The sequence below is a fragment of the Anabrus simplex genome, chromosome 3 (assembly GCF_040414725.1).
Source record: "Anabrus simplex isolate iqAnaSimp1 chromosome 3, ASM4041472v1, whole genome shotgun sequence".
Lineage (NCBI taxonomy): Eukaryota > Metazoa > Arthropoda > Insecta > Orthoptera > Tettigoniidae > Anabrus > Anabrus simplex.
The window spans coordinates 9,295,042-9,318,994 of record NC_090267.1 but is presented as its reverse complement, the minus strand read 5'-3'; the positions used below and the strand labels follow the sequence as shown (position 1 = coordinate 9,318,994).

The 23,953-nt window shown below is 40.2% G+C and overlaps 1 protein-coding gene across 1 annotated transcript in view; it reads right to left on the bottom strand.

The window, feature by feature from the left end:
- Window positions 1-466: 466 nt before the first annotated feature.
- LOC136865921 (uncharacterized) overlaps window positions 467-23,953 on the bottom strand; it is a 333,721-nt gene continuing 310,234 nt past the window's right edge. The window contains exon 12 of the mRNA XM_068226916.1: window positions 467-554. The gene's annotated coding sequence lies outside the window, so the exon portion shown is untranslated. The remainder of the gene's footprint in view (window positions 555-23,953) is intronic.

Sequence of the window (23,953 nt, the reverse complement as noted above, 5' to 3'; positions counted from 1 at the left end):
TCTTCAAATACCACCAGACTGAGCCAGGATCGAACCTGCCAAGTTGGGGTCAGAAGGCCAGCGCCTCGACCGCCTGAGCCACTCAGCCCATCTTGTCCATTTTTCTGGAGTTCCTCCAAAAGTTTGATTGAGGTGAAATAGTCGTCAAAGTAAATATTATAGCTGACGTCCTTCGGTAATAATGATATCATGTCCAGAAGTATGGATCCACCTATATTAACTCCAATATCAGGCCTTGCGTTTCCTGTACTGGCTCCTTGATATGGATTTGAACTGAATGGACACACTTTTCTTCTGCTTTAGCCTGTTCACTGTTACACTCATCCGAACCTAAATGTATATCTACAACTTCTAGGTCTATGATTCTCTGTACAGTTGCTTCCGCGTGACAATGGATCTGGTTGCCGGATTTATCAATATCTTGAGCAGCTTCATCCTCACTATCTTCATCTGACCCTAAGTAATTCTCCGGCGGCCCAAAAAACACATCTGTGTCCAAAATGACAGCTTCAGTCTCCATTTCATTCCATTCTTGTATCTCATGAACTGACAGTCTAGAGCAAAACAGAAAAGAATAGTGCGAATCCCAATATTTCTGGATGACAACATTAGAAATAATTTTATAACAACTCTAAACATCATTAGTACTCATGTCCTTAGTGCAACAGTGGAACAAGCTAGCAGTGATTAACCCCATGTCATTCATGCCCGCTGTTCCAAAAATGGAACATGACATTATTACAGCTCAGGAAAGTTATTAACAACTTGAGTAATAGAGTTTTAATGTTATGTTCGGTTAACTACATCTGTAGTCTTTCTATCTCCACAACTACATTGACGAGAATGTGTTTCATGTTTATGAAGCAAGCAAAACCTTACCCTTTGCACGCTGCTGATGTGGAAGCCATGTTTAAAAGCACACATCTGTAAACAAACAGCTGAAAAACACTTCATTATCGCTCAATGCAACACAATCTTGCTAACTCAAATGATGTGAAGTAAAATATCCCCTCAAAATTATGCAATATACCTACACAACAGCTTTTAAGAAATGTTCCATTTTTGGAACAGAGGGAACAAATGGGTTAAGACAACAACGGAATGCAATCAAAATTTTGAGTCGGTCACCTCGCAAGAGGCCACTGTTCACACAGGCACTAAAAGCTGCACGCTTTGCTAGAAATCATCGAACGTGGACAATAGCTAACAGGCACGGAAGGCCATACACTAACCGTCTTACTAATAAACGGTGTATAACTTTTGTACAAGGTTTATACACCGTTTATGTGAAATTCGTTACTAATAAACCGCGTATAAGCCTCCTGTGTATACATCTGTTATAGTTAATCATTGAATTGCTTATACAGACAAGGACCCTTGTATAAGCGTTGTAGAACAGTGAGTAGCGGAAAGAGAAATGAGTGAGCAGTTTATTTTCGTGGTATTTATTGTCTACAGTAATATAATCGTGATGAAATATTCGACTTATCCATTTAACATTGAACACAAATTGAAAGAATGGACGATAACGTTGATGATCTTCACGATATTTCAAACACAGAAGACTTAAACCATTCAGAGGTTATGGAGGTTAGACCTCTTCGTAAAGTAAAACACTTTAAAGAGCGGAATGACAATGAATAACTATAAAAGAAATTATGGTTGGGCGTATGTTTTGTGTAATAATGTGTTACTGCTTAATAGACTTTTGATATTGCGAGTTTATTATACATAATATGCCCCTACAAAGATCTTTCTCAAATTTGAGTACCTATAAAATGGGACATATTCCTCGAGATAAAAAAAAAATGGTATAACTTGAAAACCGTACATAAAATGATTTCCATACTTTGTAGTTGAATACGCAGAAATATGATGTATAAATGCCTAATAGAAACTTTTTGATCAAACCTTTCGTTTAGCTACAAAACAGGTTTTCCTTTCTCCTGAAAAGTAAGGAGTTTGGAATGTGTACCCTTTTCAACTCGCCGATTCAATTACAATTGCTTACGTGTTCCGTACTATCCCAGTTAGGAGCTATTGATCTTTTCTTAAGCCTTTCCATTTCATTTTGGCGTTCATTACACAAGCAAGCTGAAGAAATGTTGATATCAGTATAAGCCAATTTCCAGCTGTCTCACTTAGTGTTGCCACTGCGTTTTCGATATGCCGTGCTACTATGCAACTTTCCGGAAAGTTTTGCTTGTAGATAACCAGCAGAAGCGATCATAAAGGCGGTGAACGTGCGAAATACGTCAGTGAATTTCAGGAAGAGATTCCTAGGCCTTGGAACGAGTGTATACGTGCTGTATAGTAATACAATGCGTACACCTCGTTTATTAGTAAGAAAAATGTAAAACGCTTATACAGGGTTTATTCACTGTTTAACTAAACAACAGTTAAACAACTGTATACGGACTTTTTATTAGTAAGACGGTAAGGGTGCAACCTTAGCTTTTCTCCCCTGTAATGTTAAGGTAGTGATTTATAGTTACTTTTCTTGCTGTTGGTTATTTTGCAGTTCTTTTTCAGTGTCGGTAACCATAGAGTTTAGGGACCCTTCTTACCGCTACGACGTCTTACATTTACCGTTAATCTGGCACGTTGGCAACGTTCAATCACTGTTCTAGCTTGAATTGCGTATTGCATCTGCATTACTATTAAAGTCACTAGTGATACATTTGCAAGAATATTTAAAGCATATTTTCTTTTTCTGTGGGATTGTAAATCTATGTGGCTAATACCAGGTAAGTAGAGTTGTGGCATGTACGTATAATGCATTTAATAACATAGTTTGTGTGAAATGATGAACACATCATTTTATTAATTACGTTCCTATTTCGTCCTGTACTTACGTAAGAATTCGAAGAGGATGTCTAAGAAGGAAGAAAAATCTGCAAGAATTCCTCCGAAAAAGAAAGCAATGTTACGTCCTTTACAAAAATCAATTCAGAGATTGCTACAAGGTATTGAAAAGGGAGACTATGAGTTATCACTCGTAGTGATATGGACCTTATGACAAGAGTTTCACAATTAATTGGGGGTAAGTGTTCATTTAAATTTAAATTTTGTTTCTATGATAAGATTCTGACAGTGAGAAGCAGTTGAAATGGAAAATATTTCGTTATGAACCTAAACTAATCTAAACATGTCTTGTCTCGACGTCGATACGGTTTACAGACCCAGCCTTCGTGTATTCTTATTGCCTTACGGCATATGTGTATTAATATATTTGCTCGTGTGTATTATTACAACGTGGTTTCATTTCAGATTTCTAATCTGTTTACTTAGGTAATATCTGCCACCTAAATGCAGATCAGTGATGATTGATTCAAATCGACTGGCTTGATGTAGGAAGTGGTATTTTAACTTTCAGCTTCAATCTACATTTAGGGCAGTGGCAGATTTCCCATCTGTTGTTTCACTGCGTTCTATCAGTGGTTCTTGAATTTGACTGTTAAGGAGTCTGTTGGTTATAAAAGACATGTAGTTATTCACTTTTGCCCAACGATTATCTTTAGAGATGTACTTCAATTAAAACTTCTCCAGTGTACGTTCATGTAATATTACTGGATATTGGTATCAGCAAATTACTTGTACTACAGGCCTATTTATTAGGTTCATTCTGCATTGACAATCTGCACCTGAATCAGTGCATAACTGACTACTGCACACCTTCTAAGCTTCCTATTTCTTAGTGCTTGATGCAGGTTTGGTGTTCGTAGAGATTACATTTCACCTAAAGTATTAAACATTAGTGTTTATAGTAATATCATTAATACAAGTGATCATGGACTTCTTGTCTAGATATACCATATTGAAGTTAAATCACTCTATCAATAGCATAGAGTAGTGTAAGTAGCAATTCACTAACTTTAGCATCAGATGACTGTTGCATTGTAATTGCCTTCACTTAAAATCAGACATCTTTTCAATCATTCAACAGAAATTACAATTTGTGTCTGTTAATATCCCTGAAGAAGGTGGCTTCATATTTTTAGGGATAAGAAGAAATAACTCCATGTTAAAACTCAAAATTCTTACAGGTGCTGATTTGATATTTGCCACAAATTTGAAGAAAAGTCAAGATTATCATGGTGCTATGAACAATGAGAAATCTCAGATGTGGGTGGAAACACAATTAATCATAGGATTAAGAAATATAGAACCCTATGTATTGTGATGGGACGGATAATGTACCATATCACTGTAAGCTTGTGGAAGATCAACCAACAACGAAATGGAGGAAGGACCAATTAGTGGTAATTATAATACATACATACATTATCATTATAGACTGTTACGTCTTTCAGCGTTCAGTCTGCAAGCCTCTGTGAATTTACTAAATGTCGCCACAATCCTCGATTTGCAACTAGTGTTGTGGCCTCATTTAGTTCTATACCTCTTATCTTTAAATCGTTAGAAACTGAGTCTAACCATCGCCGTCTTGGTCTACCTCTACTTCTCTTACCCTCCATAACAGACTCCATTATTCTCCAAGTTAACCTATCCTCCTACATTCGCTTCACATGACCCCACCACCTAAGCCGGTTTATGCGTACAGCTTCATCCGTCAAGTTCATTCCTAAATTAGCCTTTATCTCCTCATTCCGAGTACCCTCCTGCCATTGTTCCCACCTGTCCATACCAGCAATCATTCTTGCTACTTTCATGTCTGTTACTTCTAACATATGAGTAAGATAACCTGAGTCAACTCAACTTTTGCTCCCACAAAGCAAAGTTGGCCTGAAAACAGACCAATGTAAAGCTAGTTTCATCTGGGAGGCAAATTCCTTCTTACAGAATACTGTTGATCGCAACTGCGAGCTCACTGCATTAGTTTTACGACACCTTGATTCAATCTCGCTTACTATGTTACCATCCCGGGAGAATACACAACCTAAATACTTGAAATTATCGACGTGTTCTAGCTTTGTATCACCAATCTGACAATCAATTCTGTTGAATTTCTTACCTACTGACATCAATTTAGTCTTTGAGAGGCTAATTTTTATACCATACTCATTACACCTATTTTCAAGTTCCAAGATATAAGACTGCAGGCTTTCGGCACAATCTGCCATTAAGACCAAGTCATCAGCATATGCCAGACTGCTTACTACATTTCCAGCAAACTGAATCCCTCCCTGCCATTTTATACCTTTCACTAGATGATCCATGTAAACTACGAACAGCAAAGGTGAAAGATTACAGCCTTGTCTAACCCCTGTAAGTACCCTGAACCAAGAACTCATTCTACCATCAATTCTTACAGAAGCCCAATGGTCAACATAAATGCCTTTGATTGACTTTAATAATCTACCTTTAACTCCATAGTCCCCCAGTATAGCAAACATCTTTTCCCTCGGTACCCTATCATGTGCTTTCTCTAGATCTACGCAACATAAACACAACTGTCTATTCCTCTGGTAGGATTTTTCAATTACATGGCGCATACTGAAAATCTGATCCTGACAGCCTCTCTGTGGTCTGAAACCACACTGGTTTTCATCCAACTTCCTCTCAACGACTGATCGCACCCTCCCTTCCAAGATGCCAGTGAATACTTTGCCTGGTATACTAACCAATGAGATACCTTGATAGTTGTTGCAATCCTTCCTGTTCCCTTGCTTATAGATAGGTGCAATTACTGCTTTTGTCCAATCTGAAGGTATCTTACCAACACTCCACGCTAATTTTACTACTCTATGAAGCAATTTCATCCCTGCCTTCCCATTATACTTCACCATTTCAGGTCTAATTTCACCTATTCCTGCTGCTTTATGACAATGGAGTATATTTACCATCCTTTCCACTTCCTCAAGCATAATTTCACCAAAATCATTGTCCTCCTCCCCATGAGCTTGGCTGTTTGCAACACCACCAGGATGATTTCCTTTTACATTGGGAAGATGTTCAAAATATTCCCTCCACCTCTCCAGTGATTCCCTGGGATCTATTATGAGTTCACCTGAATTACTCAAAACACTGTTCATATCCTTTTTCCTTCCCTTCCTAAGATTCTTTATTACAGTCCAGAAAGGTTTCCCTGCTGCTTGACCTAGACTTTGCAGGTTATTACCAAAATCTTCCCACAACTTCTTTTTGGATTCAACAACTATTTGTTTTGCTCTGTTTCCTTCATCTAAGTACAAACCTCTGTCTGCCTTGGTCGTTGTTTGGAGCCATTTCTGATAAGCCTTGTTTTTCACGTTTACAAGCTGCTCCCACTTCATCATTCCACCAAGATATTCGCCTTTTCCCATCTTTACACACAGTTGTCCCTAGGCATTCCCTTGCTGTTTCTACTAAAGCATCCCTGTATGCCACCCATTCACATTCTATATCATGAACTTGGTTACTGTCTACTGTTCGAAACTTCTCACTGATCATATCCATGTACTTCTGTCTAATTACCTCGTCCTGGAGATTTTCTACCCTTATTTGTTTTGCAGACAGATTACACTTTCTCTACCCTAGGCCTAGAGATACTTAGTTCACTACAGATCAGATAGTGGTCTGTTTCATTGAAAAATCCCCGGAAAACTCATATATTAATAACGGATTTCCTGAATTCAAAGTCGGTTAAGATATAGTCTATTATGGATCTGGTACCCCTAGCCTCCCATGTGTAGCGGTGAATAGCCTTATGCTTGAAGAATGTATTCATAACTGCTAAACCCATACTAGTGCAGAAGTCCAGCAAACGCTTCCCATTCCCATTAGCTTCCATATCTTCCCCACATTTACCAATCACCCTTTTGTATCCTTCAGTTCTATTCCCAACTCTTGCATTGAAATCGCCCATTAGCACTATTCTATCCTTGCTGTTGACCCTGACAAAGATGTCACTCAATGCTTCATAAAACTTGTCCACTTCATCATCACCTGCACCCTCACATGGTGAATATACGGACACAATTCTAGTCCTAATTCCTGCAACTGACAAATCTACCCACATCATTCGCTCATTTACGTGCCTAACAGAAACTATGTTAAGTGCAATGGTATTCCTGATAAAGAGCCCTACCCCAGACTCTGCCCTTCCCTTTCTAACACCCGTCAAGTACACTTTATAATCTCCTATCTCTTCCTCGTTATCTCCCCTTACCCAAATATCACTTACTCCTAGCACATCCAGATGCATCCTCTTTGCTGACTCAGCTAGTTCTACTTTCTTTCTTCCATGAGCCCCATTAATATTTATAGCTCCCCATTGAATTCCATTTTGTTTGCCAAGTTGTTTCCAAGGAGTCCCTCACCTGTCAAATGGGAGTGGCACTCCGTTACTCCCACAGGTCCGAGGCTTGCTTAAAATGTTCTGAGCTCGGTAAATTCACGAAGCAGGATGCTACCCTACTTGCACATAGTCCAAGTGAGGACCTCTCCTCTAATGGGTTATGGACCTGAGCACAAGGAGGGCCATGACTCAGAATATGTCCGAGATGCCCACTCCCATTCCATAGCAACTGGTATCCCGACTCTCAGGACCACTTACTAGGCCACTCAGCCATTGCACATGGTTCACGAACTAGGACAGGACTGAAGTAACCCACACCATGGACCATGGTAATTATAGTAGAGTGAATATTTTCTACTACTGAATTATATTTAATGATGTTACAGATTTTTATTTTTATTTTCCTTTTAATTTATAGTCATGGGTGAGGCAGAAGTGGGGTGGCTCCACCACAAAACTCAACAAAAAGATGAGCTGCAAAGGATGCGTCCTATGAATCACAGTCACTTAAAGAGGTACAGTAGCATCTAAACATAACTTTAGGTTGGCTAATATTGTTTACATTCATGTATGCATAACAATATTTCTCTTTTTTTTTAACCAGGTATATTTTTGATGAGATTCTGCACAATGAAGGCCATACTGTAAATCAGAGGAGAGAGAAGAAGAAAGAAGCTGAGGAGTTTGCTGTACCCTTGTAAGGGGTATTCCATGAGATTAAGGGTTTTCCAACTTTGCTGGGAAATAATACATTTCCAATTGCCCTGTCCTTTCGGATATAAGAGCGTTACTTTTGAAAATTGTAGGTAAAAGTTACCTTTTTTGGTAAACATAGCTATTTTATGCTGGTACACCAGTCTAGGTGTACTACGTCTTGTTCTTATCAAGTGTTATGGTACTTTTAGGATATTTCCACAGTTACAATACAAATTAACTTTATTCCTTTCAGATTAACATTAAATCATGTTTCGTCCTCAATGGAGAGAATCTTCAGCCATCAAAGTTCATAAACCGGGCGAGTTGGCCGTGCGGTTAGGGGCACACACCTGTGAGCTTGCATCCGGGAGATAGTGGGTTCGAATCCCACTGTCGGCAGAACTAAAGATGGTTTTCTGTGGTTTGCCATTTTCATATTAGGCAAATGCTGGGGCTTTACCTTAATTAAGGCCACAGCTTCCTTCCAACTCCTAGGCCTGTCCTATCCCATCGTCACCATAAGACCTATTTGTGTTGGGCAACGTAAAGCAAAAAAAAAAAGGAAAAGTGAAAGTGAACACGATATATTTAAATTTTGAGAGACACTGAATATTGTAGGTATCTGGTCCTGTGTATGTGCTCTGATCAAACTTTATCACATTATTACGCATGCATCTATTTTTTTGTACAAGTTGCTTTACGTCACACCGACACAAATAGGTTTTATGGTACGATGGGACAGGAAAGGGCTAGGAGTGGGAAGGAAGTGGCCGTGCCTTAATTAAGGTACAGCACCACCATTTTCCTGGTATCAAAATGGGAAACCAGGAAAAGCCACTTTCAGGGCTGTCGACATATGGGGTTCAAACCCACTATCTAGCAAATAGTGGATATTCGTCGCACTTAAGCAACTGCAGCTATCGAGCTCAGTGCATTTAGAATGGTGGTGTTTGGATTACCCGATAGATAAATTTACAACTGCACAGTCAATACCGCGTAACTAACTCATTCCTTACCAATCTCAGTGATCTTCTCGAATCAAATCACTACTGATCTGCATTTAGGGAGTCGCCCAGGTGGCAGATCCCTTTTTTTAGTCCAATCGCTCTCTTTTCTTTGGCAGCAGTCTCCCATGATCCACCCTATCAAATGCTTTAGGCAGGTCAATCGCAATACAGTCCATTTGACCTCCTGAATCCAAGATATCTGCTATATCTTGCTGGAATCCTACAAGTTGAGCTTAAGTGGAATAAGCTTTCCTAAACCCAAACTGCCTTCTATCGAACCAGTTATTACTTTTGCAAACAAGTCTAATATAACTAGGAAGAATGCCTTCCCAAAGCTTACGCAACACATGTCAAACTTACTGGCCTGTAATTTTCAGCTTTTTGTCTATCACCCTTACCTTTATACACAGGGGCTATTAAAACAACTCTCCATTCATTTGGTATAGCTCCTTCATGCAAACAATGATCAAGTTAGTATTTCAGATATGGTACTATACCCCAACCCCTTGTCTTTAGCATATCTCCCAAAACCTTATCAATTCCAGCTGCTTTTCTAGTCTTCAACTTTTGTATCTTACTCTAAATGTCATCGTTATCATATGTAAATTTTAATATTTCTTTAGTATTAGTCAACTCCTCTGAACCAATAGAGTCTAGTCAAGAAACACCATTAGAAATATACAGCATCCATAACACATTTTACATGTATAAAAATACACTGTGGTGTTAAATTGAGATCTGTCGTTAATGGACTATTGTTGAAAAATCTTAATGTTGTGTGTAGTAACACATAAAGGATAGGTTAGTGTTTGTTAAAATGCGATACAATTGTCAATCAATTACCTGAGAACAAGCCATAAAAAATATGTTCAGCACTTTTGCTGAAGGCTGTGGTTCCTATTAGATTGGACTAATTTTGAGGGGGAACATTTCTTCAAAGTTTTGCAAGCTGAATGTTGGGCTTGTTTTCATAAAGACATTTAAAATGACGGAGTATCATCATTATTCTAGCAGCAGCCTGGTCAGCCTGTGTGCCACCTAGGTGCATGGTGAAAGAAAGAAGTACCATGTGTGTTTATCATGATTTAATGCTATTCTGAAAGGAATAAATTTAATTTGATCCCCTCTCTATAATCCGCTGAATGTTCCTATCATCTGCATGAATCATGACTTGCCGAACATTTCAAGCAATATCTGCAGTGAAGGCAAAGGTATGCATTCTAAATCTTAGAATAACAGAGTAAAGATCCTCTTGTATTGTCGTTCCAACCATTACTATATCACTCAATGAAATATTGTTAGATATTTTAGAAGATGTAAGAAATACAACCCTTGTTTTTGTAGGTGAGCTACTAAGCTTAAAAACTCGATGATGGGGTAGATAATAGCTTCCACCTTCATTCCCTGACATTAACCATTTGCCCCATGGCCTCTTACTCATGAAGAAAGTTAGTACTCATACTTAAGTGAGGGCTGCCTACTGAAACACAGTTCTAGTTGAGTTAGTCTTGGTATGATTGTAGGAGATTCCCAGAACCTCACGTTTCTGCTTGAGGGGTAAGCGAACTATAAATCTACCTATTGCATCCCTAGTGGTATTCTCTGTTAAGTGCCTTTCTGTGGCTCTCTCTTCTAGGTTGATATCCCTTCTTCACTTGTCCAACCCCACGAAAGAATTTTCTACCTTGTTTGTTTTCAAAATTCTTCTGCACTTCATCCAATCTCTCCCTTCTATTCTTTTCTTGTTCCTTATCAATATCTTTGCTATTTACAGTTTCTCTCTAAAAACTGCCATATAATTTCGAGTGGGTCTCTGTAGCATTCTTTGTCGGGCCAGATTTCTCTCTTCTACGAACCTTACCCACTTCTTCGACATACCATTTATTTCTATTCTGTTCCCTTCTCCCTCTAAGTACTTCCTGCACTGTTGTATTTATTGCTAGCTTGGTTTCTCCCCACATTTTATTGATGTCCACATTCCTGATTCTGCCCATCTGTAGTTTTCTTTACAGCCTGTCTCTATACTCTTCCTCCTTCTTCTCATCCCTTAACAGCTCTACAATATAGACCTTGCTCTGCTCAGCTCTGTGCCTGGGTTTAATTTCCAGTCTTTCTTGGAACTTGATCCTCATTAGTATGTGATCTGAATCACTGTCTGCACCACGCATGCTTCTCACATCCATTATATTGGAGGCATGTTGCGCATCTGTCAGCACATGGTCTATCTGGATCTTTGTCGCAACATCCGGTGATATCCATGCCTCTTTATGGATCTCCTCATGGGGAAAACATGTGCTCTTGATCACCAGCTCCTTGCTAAAGGCAAAATCAATCAAATTCCATCCGTTCTCATTGGATTCTTGGTGTTTACTAGATATCCTGCCACTGGGTGGTTTTCTTTCTCTTTGTCTACCTTGGCATTGTAATCCCCTAGGATAACTTAACATCATACTTGGGCACTTGTCATATGCTTGTTCCATTTTTTCATAGAACTGTTCTTTCTCTTCCCCTTCTGCATCCTCTGTTTGGACATGGACTCTAATTAGTGCTATGATGGCAGATCTCCCTTGCAGTCTTAACCGGCATAGTCTGAGGCTTATTGCTTGATCCTCACTATTGTGTGATCTGAATCACTGTCTGCACCATGCATGCTTCTCACATCACCAGCTCCTTGCTAAAGGCAAAATCAATCAAATTCCATCCGTTCGCATTGGATTATTGGTATTTACTGCGATATCCTGTCACTGGGTAGTTTTCTTTCTCTTTGCCTACTTCGGCATTGTAATCCCCTAGGACAACTTTAACATCATACTTGGGCAACTTGTCATATGCTTGCTCCATTTTTTCATAAAACTGTTCTTTCTCTTCCCCTTCTGCATCCTCTGTTTGGACATGGACACTAATTAGTGATATGATGGCAGATCTCCCTTGCAATCTTAACCGGCGTAGTCCGAGGCTTTTTGCTTGATTTTCAGTCATATTATGAATGATCGATTTCTTGACCATAAACCCTGTTCCTATTCTATTTTCTTCCTCCTCACTATTGAACAAAATGAAGTGCTGTAGATCTGCCACCTCGATTGTCTTCCACTTTATCTCCTGTAATGCTGCCACATCTATCTGATATCTGAAAGATACTTCTCACATTCCATGTTCCAATATATCCATGTCGTTGCCATTTAGCACGCTTTAGTCATTGTAAGTTTAGGACCGTCCGGTTATCTCTATTTGGTTTCTGAACAATATGTAGTTTTGTGGTGGTGAAGTTGTTAGCCCCACGCACCAACCCCCAACCTGGAGGACCAGGGTATCGCTCGTAGTCTGGATCATCACCTTAGACCTGTCCGGCTTGTGTGGCCCTACCAGGAGCATATGCTCCTGCTGGCGTAGCTCCAAGGATCATTTGAACACGCAAGCCTCCAAAACACCCGGCAAAATGTATTTTGCCTCTGTCAAGGTGGTGATATCATCGGGAGGACGGAGATGACTTTGCTTTCGAAATACTAGTACTCGTGTTTATTTTATGTTTGTTTATTCATAACCCCTGCTTTGTAATTCAGTGACCATGGAACGGCTCTTGATGTGTAAAATACATTATTGCATACTTTTGTTGTTGTTCTTCATTTCTTCTTATTATTATTATTACTACATATCCCTTAAAATGTAAATAAACTAATATTTAGTATAGTAAATTATGCTTATTTCATTTATTTCATTGCATATTGGTATTGGTATGACAACATGACTTCTTTATGATGTAGATACAGTATAAAAGTATTTCTTCCAAATAGATTTGTTATACACCCCCATGGATGAGGGATGCAGGTGATGAATACACCCACGGTATCCAATGCCAGTTGTAAGAGGTGACTAAAAGGGGCGATGAAGGGATGATTGTATTAGAACCATTAAACTACTTGTGATTAGTACCATCACGTGGGGAACACCATGGGTTGCCTTTACTTGCTAGTAGTACCAAAATGTGTTGAACACCGTGAGTCTACACTATTTCTGATAAGTACCGCAACATGACAAATACTATGGTTCTACCTTACTAGCGATAAGTACAATTATGAAGGGCTGTTGACCTGGATTTTGGACTCCTCCAGACAACACGCATCCTCGATTCAGGATTGTGCTTTAGAAGCAGTCCCTTGATCAGTAATACTACTGTTTATGATAGTTTCTGAACTGGATCCAATGATTGTTTTATATTCATATCCATCCAAACATTCTTCATCATGTTTTTTTCAAAAACGCTGATCAGTGGATGATTTTGAACTTTTAAATTATCATTACAATTCGTCTCATTTTGTACCATTAGGGGCTGTTGACCTAGATGTTAGGCCCCTTTAAACATCAAGCACCATCATCATCAGATTTGTTATACCTACACCAATCAAAGTGCAGACTAGGGAAGTATCTTGTTTTAAGATACATGATGTTCTTATATATATGTTATCTCTGAAAACTGTAAAAGTACTTAGTGGGATGTAAAGCTATCAGCATTATTATTAAAAGGAAGGACAGATATATCCTATGCGGTAAGTCCTTGAACTTATAGAAATTGCAATGTATCATACAATCTAAATTCTTTTTCTCTTTCCCCTCCTTTCTCCCAGTCCCTTTAATAATACAGTTGCAATAATGCATACATCAGAATAAAGGCAGGAAATGTTTAAAATTAATTTAAGCGAGTGAAGGAGAGAATGTATGACTAGCTCAGGTCAGTGGGTTCGAGTCTGGAGGTATTTGAAAGTGCTCAAATATGTCAGTCTCATGTCTAGATCTACCGGTACATAAAATAACTCTTGGAGGACGAAATTTTGGCACCTCGGCGTATATGAAAATGATAGAATTAGTTAGTAGAACTAATAACATTATTATTTTCTATTCCGCAGTGAGCTTGAAAGCTGACCTAATTTCCATTCATGTAGCTTGCCACATTAGTGTTCCTATATGGTGGGTTCGAGTCTGGCGGTATTTGAAAGTGCTCAAATATGCCAGTTTCATGTCTCGATCTACCGGTACATGAAATAACTCTTGGAGGACAAAATTTTGGCACCTCAGCATATATGAAAAATGATAGTAGTTAGTAGAACTAATAACATTATTATTTTCAATTCCGCAGTGAACTTGAAAGCTGACCTAATTTCCGTTCATGGATCTTGGCACATTAGTAATCCTATATGTTTCCAGGATAAGCTTGAAGGTATAATCAGCCTGCAGGCTGAAAATACGCCCAATAATCTCTCCTTACTGGTTACTAAAGAGAGAAGGAAATGTTCGTGCAAAAGAAAGGGAAGTCATTAAATAATGTCTGGAACTTTTGAAAATCACCCTGCAAAGACTTGTTAAATAAACTGCATGGTTTAACACACCCTTCTTTTTAAGAATATGGTTATAGTACACCTACTGTATATCAAAATAAAGACAGAAATATGCAACATTAATTTGAGTGAGAAAGTGTGTTTATTTCCTTAATTCCTCATTGAGCATGGAAACTGACGTAATTATATCTTGATTTATTTCATCTTAACTTTTATCATTTACTAGGGTAGGGAAACATTCATTATTAATGCTTACATTGAGGTTAGTTTGTTATGGTTATGTCTGGTGATTTTAATATTTAACCAAGCAGGTTGGCAGCAGTGATCAGCCATTACAAAAAAGAGAGAAGAAGAAAATCGGGCAGCGATATTTACTTTCTAGTGTATTGCCTTACATGCCGATTACTATAATATGGCCTGACTAATTACAATCTTGACTATATTACAATTACAAGTTATAAATCTCATTATAAAACCATATGAATAAGAAGTTATTAATATAATAACTTCTTATATTACAATGATGCGCATCGTCGAATGCACCGGAGGCAAAATGAAGCATTTCATCCTGGATGTGTGCAAGGTGAGGTTCAAGCCAGAGGTGTATGTGTGATGTTTTCAGAATCATGGTTTGGGCCCACTCACTGAGGTGAACCAGCATGTTCAGTAAACATTCTGGATGATTAGGTGTTGCCTTTCAGTCAAAATCTGAATAATTTATACGCTACTGATGTCCCGATTTAACAAGATGGCAACAGTAAAGTCAATCGGGCTGGATGCATATGTCATTGGTTTTATGGACATTTCCCCACCCTATTACATCCTGACTGGTGTGCAAGATCACCTGATGTGAGCACTAATGAAAATCTGTGCGAGATGTTGAAACAGTGGGTTAAACACCGATATCAGCATCCCCGCCATTGGGTGGAACTGCGCGTCCTCAGCGAGTGGGTTAACCTGCACAAGCTTGTGGACGAACTTCGTAACAGAATCCAGATGGTTATCAAGTCTACAGGCGGAGTTACACGGTATTTTATAATGCTTGTAATGGTTTATCCAGGGGTGATTAATTTGCTGTCTAGGGAGCTTATTTAAACTCGATTATATAAGATAAGGTTTGATGACAAAATAAGGTCAGAGTACATGCCGGGTTGTATATACTCAAAGAGTTAATTATATTTATCAGATAATCACGATTGAGATAATACAAATGAAACTGGATATTAGCGTTCAATTCGGTTGCTAGACATAGATTTCATACTCGATGATAGTTGAATGCTGTATATTAATATATAAGTACTGGTCAGAACTCAGCATTATTACATCACATTGATGAATATACATCTGGTCATGATATGAGTTGTTTCAGATTTTCATGTAACATTGAATTGGGTTTCTCAGATTATTAGCATCAGCTGTTTTACCATCTGAACCGATGTCATTTATATTTCTACCTGCTGATGCTATTGTTAGTCTTACTTGCACATGTGACTTCATTCATTAATGATGTCTAATAAATGGAGAAACCTCCCTCTCAACAACACAAATTGAATTAGTTATTTGGTGGTTTGATGAATTGTCACCTGTTTACTAAAGTTTTATGCAGATGTCAGCACACTGCTTAGGACAATGTACGCAAAATTTGTGCTCACAACCTGATTTATACTGTACCTTAACACTAAGAAATTTTCTCCCAGGAGATCAATCCTCGGCTCTGGTATTTGACTGTTTATGAACCTATGAAATTTGTCCTCTGAGTAGTCAATGGTTATGATATTGGATATTGGAAGTGATGTACGCCTGCTTCAATGCAGCCTCCATTTACGTTAGGTGGATTATATACAGACCACATAATCTAGGTGCACTTTTGTGATAATTTAACACATTTATTTATTTACATAAAGGTTGCATTTTCTTGCCTACTTATCTTATCTTACTATATATAAAAATGGATGTATCCGTATGTGTGTGTGTGTAAATGACACATCTCCACCTAAACCACTGGAGTAATTTCAATCAAATTTTGAACACTTATTATTTGCTATCTGGAGACGAGCACTGTGGGGGTAAGCCATTTCTAGAATCCTTAGGGGAGGGGAGCCAGAGGGATTAGGTATAAAAATAATCGAAAATGGTGTTGAATCCATAGTTTTTGGGGTTGCTGAAGTGAATAGTAACACTCCGAATTTTTTATAAGGCCAAATTCAGCCCCCTTCTACATGGGGGACGAAGGGGGGAGTGAGTTATAAAATGAATCAGAAACAGTGTCGAATCCACACTTTTCGGGGTTGCTGAGATGAATAATAACACTCCGAATTTTTTAAAGTCAAAGTTCAGCCTCCTTTGCAGTGGGGGTCAAGGGGACAGTGAGATATAAAAATCTTACTACATATAAAAATGGATGTATGTGTGTAAATGAAACATCTCCACCTAAACCACTGGAGTAATTTCAATCAAATTTTTAACACCTATTATTTGCTATCTGGAGAGGAGCACTGTGGGGGTAAGCCACCTCTAGTCGCCTTAGGGGTGGGGAGTCAGAGGGTTAGGTATAAAAATAATCGAAAATAGTGTCGAATCCATAGTTTTTGGGGTTGCTGACGTGAATAGTGACACTCCAATTTTTTTATAAGTCCATGTTCAGCCCCATTTGTCGTGGGGGGCAAGGGGGGAGTGAGTTATAAAAATTGTACCGGGCGGTACACCTCTACTCTGTTTATTTAAAAGTTGCGCCAGTTGAAACTCCTCTTCTGGAGGAAGGTTGAACTTTATCTATTCTATTAATTCTCTACTTTCTCAGAAGATGTCACCACGTGGAAAATTTTGAGTTTTTGAACTGTGTCACTTTTGATGTGTTTTTGTTTCGCTTGAAGTAAGAAGTGTGAACTTTCTCTTCTAGAGGACACTACTGAAGAATTACAATAGTGCGACCTAGTGCGAAATCAAAGAACTATTTTGTTGGAGAAATTTTTATTTCAAAAGTTTGTTTCTTGTTAAATTTCTTTCTGTTATTGTTTAAGTTGGCTGTATACCCCTCTTTTTCCCCTTAGTTTGGATCTAGCCAATCCCGAATTTCTTTAATTAATTTTCCACCAATAATGTGTTTCTTTTTCCTCTATGTAGGGGTTTCTTTTCCCGAACCAATAAAGATTTTGTGGGAGGGTGTTTTATTTCCCCTAACGCCTAGAATCTTCCGCGAGAGGATATAAACTGCTGATTTTGGGGTCTCCGGGCCACTTCTGTTCCATCTTTCAGTGTATTAAGTACATAGCAGGAGGCGGGAAGCGCCTCTTTCCTCGGCAGCGATCTACTACCAGGTAATGGCCTATTAATATCTTCTTTTCTTGCTAGGTCGGCAGTTTAACTCTCGCGGCGGGTTCGAAGCGTTTTCCATCATGTAACCTTTTCCTAAAATGTAACTACTCTTTTCTTCTTTTTCTTGTAAAGCTACATATTGGGATAGAGAGTGCTAACCCTCTCGAGCTCCCACTCACATTTGTTTTGAGGTGAACTTATTTTCTCAAACTTTTCTTCGTTTATGTAATGTAAAGTGTTCTTCTCTAAGTCACCTCTGTAGTATGGGATTAGCCCTTGCGTTAGTGGCCCAGAGCCAGATTAGGTTTTAAAAGCAAAGTGTATTAGGAGTGCAAGTTCGCCTCCTCTCAAGTTGTATTTTAGAGGTCATGTATTAATCTTTTCTCACCTAATAGACCTCAGTAGGTTGGGTATTTTACCCCTGTGTATATGTCCTTTGAGGACAACTTGAAAGTTGAGTTTGGTGTGGCCTGGGAGAGGCTTAACTTTAAGAGCGAGTGGCTCTTTTCTAAAACTGAGAGTTGTATGCCTCGAGGAGGCTTTGCTGTGTAATTTGGAGCAAGGGCTCCAGGGTTTGAGTGGGGTCTTCTGCCCCTTTTGTTGAAATTGGTATATCGTAAAGTTGAGCTAGTTGCTCAAGAATTGTGTTTTCAGGGCTCGAAGCCCAAATTCTTTAATCCCTGTAATTGTACATTTCAAGTTGTATTTCGGCTACTAAGTACCTGTTCTATTTGTTGTTACCTAATTTTGAAAAGAAAATATAACCTTGTTAAATTTTAAAATTTAATTTCTCTTTAGTAGCTTGAGACCTATTCACCACCCAGCACCTTCTTTCATGCTTAACTACCACAAAAACTCGGTAACAAGTGGTAGCAGAGCGTGGTTGAATGGGTCTCAATTTAGCCCCTTTTGACGGCTAAACATTGCTTTGATTCGAACTCTAACAATTTTCTCAGTTGCTGGAATTTTTTGAGTTTTTCAAAATTGTTCTGTCATCATGCCCGGCCCTCGCGATGTTCTCCTCCTTAACTACTTGCGCAAAGAGGAGTTGATATATGAGTTAACTATCAGAAACGTTCAATCTGGAGGCACGGTTGCAATAGACACTAACAAGCTTAGAGAGTCCCTTGATTTGCCCATTTCCATCCCCAATTTGGGAGAGAAAGAAATTGACGACTCTCTTTCCACGATTGTCGAGAATATTACTGGGCTAGCATCGGTAGTCAGCTTTTTTGATGAAAACGATCCATCTCCTAATCAAATTAAGCGTGTGCAAGGCAGGCTGTATCACTTTGCAAATAGAGTTAATGATCTATTGTCTCTAAAGGTGAATGACGTTCAGAGGAAGCAAGCTAATATGCTCCTTGAAACTATTTCTGAATTGTCTAATAAGGTCACTCAACTGCTAACCGGCGAAGCTCCTCCCAAAACTGATCAACCCGCCACGGTGAATGTAGGTAACGAGGAAGAGCCTCCTCAGGGAGAAGTCAATAGGATAACCGTTGCTGCTCAAACTATCTCTGCCCCATCGAACAACGAATCTGAACGCCGTGCGTCATTGAGTAACATCCGCTCTGAATTAACTTCCTTGCCCTTGAAACCTTTAACGACTATGACACCTGGGTTCAGCAGCTTGCCTCATCCATTGGCAATGTTGCTTAGAGGTATCTCTAAGTTTTCCGTCAACACCACCAGTGACGTAATTTCATTTTTAAGATTTCTAGTGGAATTTCAGGATCATGCCCTTGTGTTTTCTCTTTCCCCATGTCAAATTTTGCAAATTATCTATCCTTATGCTATTGGTGTTCTATCTGACAAGATAGTTAGAGCCATTGCCGAGCAATCTTCTATTGAGGATTTCCATGCCCATTTGCTAGCTAACTTCATCCCGGCTAGGGCCAGGTCCTCCCTTATTCAGAAATACTATTATCGGGTACAGCGCTTGGATGAAAACCTGGCAGACTTCATCCAAGATATTAAGTTTTATACTAGGGTGTTTGCTCTCCACTTCCCTGAGGATCAGATCGTGCAAGTTATTGTTGAAGGGATTTCACCACCCTACAGGTCATATTTGTGTTTCGCGGCGTGCCCGCAAACCTTCTCTGAACTGGAAGCATTAGCCGTCTCTGCGGAAGGAGTTAGGTATGCCGATTCCTTGCGTGTGGCGAAAGAACCCCCGCCTTCCTTTAGTAACACTCGGCCTCCACCTCGCCGACCAGTCAATCCCCGTAAATGTTATGCTTGTGGGTCGCCTGACCATCTGCGGAATAAGTGTCCTCTGATCAAGTCAAGTGGGACAAGGAATGGAGTAGGGTCATCACAAGGCTGTTTTAAGTGTGGGGCCTTCTCACATATCGCCAAGAATTGCCCAAACTCAAATAGCACCCCCTCCTGCTCAACTTTTGGTGCAAATTCCAGCTATGCCAATAATAAAAAGTGACTAGTGGCGTCGGCTGAGCCGACTAATCCATCTTCCCGAGACTCAGCCCCTAGTAAACAGGTTGTAAATGCAGAGAACGACCAGCCTTCAAATTCATCTTTTGAATGCCCTAAAGAGTGTCTTAGGATTGCGGCGGATACCCCCGCACCTGTTCCTTTTCTTAAGATTGAGTTAAATAACGAGCCTATAACAGCTCTCTTAGATTCAGGCAGTGTTTGTTCCATTATTTCGGCTGATTGGTATTCTAAATTGAAATCTGTTTGTAAACTCCCTGACTATGTCTCTTCTCCTGTTCAATATGTTTCGGCTAATTCATCTTCATTAGAAATTCTAGGTTCCATACATGTCAAAATTCGGGTTTTTAAGTTTACATGGAAGATCAAATTGTTTGTGGCCAAGCAATTGTCTTGCCCCATTATATTGGGAGCTGACTTTATTTCTCACACTGGTCTTGTGCTCGATCTCCGGTCTAGGTCGTGCACATTCAAATTTGCTTCTAGTTATAAAATCCCACTATTAAAGTGTAATTCTGTATCATGTTCATCTATTTCGCCTACCCAGGATGAGATGTTGTTAGACCTTAGACATCTACCTGAGGAGCAGGCTGATAGTATTCGCAAACTGTGTCAGTCGTTTCCCGAGGTGTTCTCTGATACTCTTGGTGTTACTGACCTTATTGAATACAAAATTGAGGTCACGGATTCAATTCCTGTCCGTTTTCCACCGTATAGGCTATCTCCACCTAAAATGAAGGCTCTGAAAGAAATCATCGATCAGATGTTGAAGGATGGTATTATTAGGCCCTCTAAGTCAGCGTATTCTTCGCCTATTTTTCTAGTCCCGAAACCCCAAGGAGGCTTCAGGCCTGTCATTGATTACAGGGCTCTCAATCGGAAGGTGGTGTTGCAATCTGTGCCCCTTCCCGACCTTCATTCTTGCTTTTCATGGTTTCGTAAGGCCAAGTTCTTCACCATCTTGGACTTGAATCAGGCCTATAATCAAATTCCCCTTGCCGAAGAGTCTAAACATCTTACAGCATTTGCCACTGACTGGAATTTATATGAATACAACCGCGTGCCTTTCGGGCTCCCCACGGGGGCAGCTGTGCTCACTAGGCTACTAGATAGGGTCTTTTCCGACATCAAATTTGAGTACTTATATCACTACTTGGATGATGTCGTCGTATTTTCCGAAACCTTTGAAGAACATCTAGATCATTTGCGAGAAGTTCTCAATCGCCTTCGTAAGGCTGGGTTAACTGTTAAGTTGTCCAAGGTTGCCTTTGCTAAGCCCTCTATGTCATTCCTAGGGCATATTGTGTCACCTGATGGTGTAGCAGTCGATCATTCTAGAACACAGGCCATCCGTGATTTTAAACCTCCTAAGGACATCAAAGGTATCGCTAGATTCATTGGTATGGTGAATTTCTTCAGGAAGTTTATTCCTAACTTCGCTAATAGAGCGGCGCCCTTAAACCTTCTTCGTAGGAAAGGCATCAAATTCGAGTGGGGACCTTCTCAACAAGCCGCTTTCGAAGATCTTAAATTAGCTCTCTGTAATGCCCCTGTACTTGCTATGCCTGATTTCTCGAAGAAATTCATCGTCCAAACGGACGCGTCGTCGTCAGCTGTAGCTGCAGTCCTTCTTCAAGAGACTGAACTAGGGAGGCGTCCCATCGCCTATGCATCTAGGACTCTATCGGTTCAAGAAGCCAAGTATTCCATCTATGAGCTCGAAGGGTTGGCAGTCTTATTCGCCTTAGAAAAGTTCCGTCTCTATCTGGAACATGTCAAATTCGACCTGGAGACAGATAATCAAGCCTTAAGCTGGGTCTTAGGTAGGCCGCGTCGTACTGGTCGTATAGCCCGTTGGGCCATCCGTATTTCTGCCTTCCAATTTGATGTACGACATATCAGAGGTACCGAAAATGTTGTTGCTGATGGACTCAGCCGTATGTTTCATAACGACGTCGAGACCCACGAACCGGTCGATAGTTCATCACCTTCCGAGTCCATACTATCTGGTGTTAATGCCATCTTAACAGATGCTCCCATGCTTTTTAGGGATATTGAGAAATACCAACGTGAAGATCCGACGCTGGCTCCTATAATGGAAACCCTTTCTTCTGGGGAACATGCTGTCCCTTATGTTCTGAGGAATGGTGTTCTATGTTGCCCTTCGAGGCATGATAAGTTGATGAAAGTTGTTGTTCCAGCGGTTCTTGTACCTATGATCTTCAAATACTATCATGAGACCCCATTGGGGGGGCATCTTGGAATCTTTAAAACTCGTGAAAAGATTCGTGAAATGTTCATATGGAAAGGTATGGACGGTGAAATTCGAGAACTTGTAAAAGCTTGTAAATCTTGTTTGATCAGTAAACCCACCATGTCCACTAAATTAGGCCTTTTGTCTTCTCATCAAGCGTCGCGCCCCATGGAACGCCTGTATATCGATTATGTGGGACCCTTCCCCCAGTCAAAGGGTAATGCCAACAAGTTCATCTTTGTGTGTGTAGATGGTTTTACAAGATTTTCCTGGTTATTTCCGACTAAGCTGGCTACCGCTCAGTCCACAATTACTTGCCTAAATTCCATTTTTGCTTCTTTTGGTCCGTGCCAATACATTGTATCTGATAATGCTAAAGCTTTTACATCAAATCTGTTTCGTAAATTCTGTTTTGACTTGTCCATCTCTCATGTAACTACATCTGCTTATTACCCTCAACCATCTCTGGCTGAACGGGTTAACCGTAATCTCAGGTCCGCACTTATTGCCTATCATCATGAAGATCATTCTAGGTGGGACACGTCCCTGCATTGGTTAGCTTTTGCTTTGAATTCGGCGGTTCATGAATCTCACAAATTTACTCCAGCTTCTTTGATGTTTAAGTTCGTTCCCAACACGCCGCTCTCTAACCTCTGGTCTCTGAATGACATTCTGCCCGAGACAATAGATCCGGACAACATTAAAGATCTTTGGAAGAAGGCTAAAGCTAATCTTAAAGTGTCTCATGAAAAGGTTAGGGAAAGGTATGATCGTGGACGGAGACCCACCACTTTGAAGGTAGGTGACCAGGTTATGGTCAAAAATTTTGTTCCCGCGGGCAAGCTTGCCCCCAGATTTCATGGGCCTTGTATCATTCTCGATTTTCTTACGCCGGTTACCTTATTGCTAAGTAATCCAGCCACCGAGAGGATATTTAGAGTTCACCTGTCCCAGGTGAAACCGGTGTAATTTCTGTGTTAACTTGCTCCATATTATTTTGAAAGGATATGAAGGTTATATTTTTTTTGAGTTTCACTTTTAAGGCATTCTGCCCCTTCTGTAATATTTTGGTTTTAGATGTAAGCCTTATGTAAAACCTGCCCCGACCCGTTAAACTGCCATCCTGTTCTTGCCACGGCCATTACCACGCTCCCGTCTCCTGCTCCACTCTACACAGTGGCTTAATGAATACCATGAATATCTGTACGCCGCTGGCCCCTCACTCTCTCTACAAGCCTGTACCCTCAAAGAAAATAATTGTCCAACACAATTCTGCCGCCTAGCTTTAATGTTTCAGCGCCCCCGCAGCCGCGCAGCGCCGTGCAGCGACTGGGGAGGGGGATGGGCCCCCTCCTCTCCAGCGAGGACGACATGTGCACGGCGAGCCGGAGCTCACCTCCCGGCCAAGGCTGATGTGCGGCGCACGACCTGCTACATGCCCGCAGCCTGTATCTGTTCACCGCGGGCGCGGCGTACTTCAACACCTCTGCTCCCCTCATAGTGCGGGCGAGCGGTATCTCAGGGTACTTGAGGGGTCCGAGCGGCCTCCGTTGGACGCAAGCTGCAACGGCCGGTCTGGCCATCCGACTCAATCTACATCAACTACATGGACAGTCACCATAAGCAATAATTACATTTGGGAATTTAACAACAATAT